At 40.5% G+C, this 3,430-nt stretch overlaps 1 pseudogene; it reads left to right on the top strand.

Moving 5' to 3' along the window:
- The first annotated feature begins 841 nt into the window (after positions 1-841).
- On the top strand, positions 842-2,919 carry LOC105994785 (annotated as a pseudogene).
- Positions 2,920-3,430: the final 511 nt, after the last annotated feature.

Here is a 3,430-nt window from a genome sequence, read left to right as displayed (position 1 = left end):
GAGATTCAGATTTAAGATCAAAGAAATTAAATAAAAAAAAGTTTGCATTCCTCAGTTTGATTTGGCAATATTAGCCTAAATTTATGATGAATTCTATTTTAAGCAAAAATGCCTTAATGTTTACAGAAAGCACGAAGCAATAACAACTAACCCAATACTATTAAGTGCCCAGATTCAAACATCCAAATACAATTTCCCGGTAATAAGAACCAGAACCCCTCAGAGATTTCAACAATTTCCAGAACTTACAAAGAAATGCACATGATGAATCGGGACCAATCCAGTGTATTCCACTGCAATTAAGCTGTACTAGCCATGTCAAAGACCAGAGGACCCAACCTAAAGAATTACCCACTGGCTAAAAACTGGATGCACCATTTTACAAACTCTAGTCAGTTAGGGAATTATGGCCATTAATAACTTTAAATTCACTAAAAAGTCCCTGTTGTTAGAAGAATGTCATGTTACCCATAATGTACTTCTGCCAAAACTCAAACTTGAATCTTAGTAAGAATCGAACTCCAAATTGCCATTTGCTATTGAATTGGATAAAGGACTATGGTATATGATGCCATAGCTGGCACTAAGGAAAATAAATAAATAAACAGCATAATGGGGGAAAACAGACCAGTTCCAAGATACCTATGACATTCTTAGTACTCATACTATATGGATCTTATTTATCTCATCAGCCAAAATTTATTTAACTATGGGATTATTTGAAACTTGAACATTTGTTAGATATTAATTTGTTAGATAGGGCATCATGATGACTTTTTTTTGTTGTTTTTAACAAAAAATATTCCAGTCTTTTAAAGATGTACGCTTAGCCTTCCCAGCGTGTCCGGGCTGCAGCCGTGTACTCAGGACTCACTACCCGGCGCTTCTTGGCTGAGATTTCTTCTCCTGGAGGCAATATGGCAGCTGTTGAAGTTGATCCTCAGCCGAGTGTGGTGACTAGGGTAGCCAACCTGGCCTTGGTAAGCTCCACGTGTGACCTCGTGTCCTCTGCTTATGTCAGCACACAGGGGTAGGGTTAGGGTGAGGGTTTGGGTTCGGGAGAGGGTGAGTTTTAGGGTGAGAGTGACGGTTAGGGTTAGGGTTAAGGTGATGGTGAGGGTTAGGGTGAGGTTCAGGGCAAGGGTTACGGTGAGGATTAGGATTAGGGTTAGTGTTACGGTTATGGTGAGAGTAAGTTTTAGGGTGAGGGTTAGGGTGAGGGTGTGGTTTAGGTTTAGGTTGAGGGTTAGGGTGAGCGTTAGGGTGAGGGTTAGGTTTAGGTTTAGGGATAGGGTGAGGGTTAGGGTGAGGTTTAGTGTTAGCACCCTACCTGAAATCTGTGTGTGAGATGGCTGAGAAAGGCATGAAGACCATGACTTCTGTGACAGTGACAGGTGCTCTGCCCATCATCCAGAAGCTAGAGCCACAGATTGCAGTTGCCAATACCTATGGCTGTAAGGGACTGGACAGAATTGAGGAGAGACTACCGATTCTGAATCAGCCAACAGCCCAGGTTGTTGCTACTGCCAACGGTGCTGTGACAACTACTGTGACTGGGGCCAAGGATTCTGTAGGCAGCACAATCACAGGGGTCATGGATAAGACTAAAGGAGTGGTAACTGGCAGTGTGGAGAAGACCTAGTCTGTGGTCAATGACAGCATGAACACAGTTTTGGCCAGTTGGATGGTGCAGCTTGTGAGCCATGGAGTAGAAAATGCATTGACAAAATCAGAGCTGCTGGTAGACCAATACCTCCCTCTCACTCAGGAAGAATTAGAAAAAGAAGCAAAAAAAGTCGAAGGCTTTGATATGGTTCAGAAGCCAAGTTATTATGTTAGACTGGGATCTCTGACTCCGTTCACGTGCTTATGAGCAGGCTCTCAGTAGTGTTACAGATGCAAAGCAAAAAAGCCAAGAGACTATTTCTCAGCTCCATTCTACTGTTCATCTGATTGAATATGCCAGAAAGAATGTTCATAGTGCCAACCAGAAAATTCAGGATACTCAGAATAAGCTCTATCAGTCATGGGTAGAGTGGAAGAGAAGCATTGGCCATGATGATACTGATGAATCCCGTTGTGCTGAGCACATTGAGTCACGGACCCTGGCTATTGCCCCAAACCTGACTCAGCAACTCCAGACCACATGCCACATCCTTCTCGCCAACATCCAAGGGTTACCACAGCATATTCAAGACCAGGCTAGCCACTTGGGGGGTGATGGCAGGAGAGATCTACTCTGTGATCCACAATGCTGCTTCCTTTAAGGAAGTGTCTGACAGCTTCCTCACCTCTAACAATGGGCAGCTGCAGAAAATGAAGGAATCTTTAGATGATGTGATGGATTATCTTGTTAACAATATACCTGTCAATTGGCTGGTAGGTGCCTTTTATTCTCAGATTACTGAGTCTCAGGGTGCTCCCGATCAATGTACAGAAACCAACAAGACCAGCCAGGAGGCCCAGCCATCTGAGCCTAAAACTCACTAAACCTATGCTTCTTACCAGTGCATTAAGTAGCCAGCCAGATGATAACCTTGTTATGTTGAAATTAACCTTGACAAGTTAGATGACTCTATATTGGAAAAGCAGCTAACTAGGAAAAAGGTCCTCAGGAGAAGTCATTTTTAGCTGAATTAAGAGCTTTAAAGTTTCCAGCATGAGGCAGATGAGTTCTGTTTACCTCACTATAAGTAGAGAATAATGGCCTAGCCACAACTTGTAAGTTCAAGTGTACTTACAATCTCACTCTACAGCCTTTGTGTAGCTATTGCTAACATGTTTATATTGAATAAAAACACCTTCACAAAGGCTCTGTGCATGATAAATGCCTTGATGCATGCTTGTACACCTTGATTTTAGCTTTTTGTTGCTTATAAAGAAATGAATTCAATAAAATTTGTGGCAGCTTGATGCTGCTTGTTCCATTTAAAAAAATGTACACTTAAAATATTTATTGATGACTTTTCAGGATGGCTTCAGGGTTTTATTTCCAAATAGTACAAAGAAAGAAATGGATGGAAGCTAATATAAACAAGATTGGTTGTACTGAGGCAGAGCTATAACTGCATAAGTATTTGAAGACTTATTTTATTTGTCATGTATTATCTTATAATTTTTACATTATATGAATATATGTATAGTCATATATGTATAAATAATATTATGTCCAAATCTTCACAGTTGGTAAAGAAAGATATTGAAATTCAAATAGTGTTTTTTTCCCATTGGCCACATTATACTGTATTTAAAAGCAGATGAGGAAATGTTCCTTGTATCTAATGATTCATTATATAACCCACTATTCTGTAATGACAGAGAAAAAGGAAAGAATTTCTTCCCAGATAGAACAAGTTGGTGAAGGCACAGAGACAAAGCTGTGACTCTTTGGTGACTCAAAAAAACAACAATAAGCAAACAACAACCAAGT

The sequence above is a fragment of the Dipodomys ordii genome, unplaced genomic scaffold (assembly GCF_000151885.1).
Source record: "Dipodomys ordii isolate 6190 unplaced genomic scaffold, Dord_2.0 Scaffold109, whole genome shotgun sequence".
Lineage (NCBI taxonomy): Eukaryota > Metazoa > Chordata > Mammalia > Rodentia > Heteromyidae > Dipodomys > Dipodomys ordii.
The sequence above is the reverse complement of the archived record's forward strand: the minus strand, read 5'-3'. Positions and strand labels throughout refer to the sequence as shown.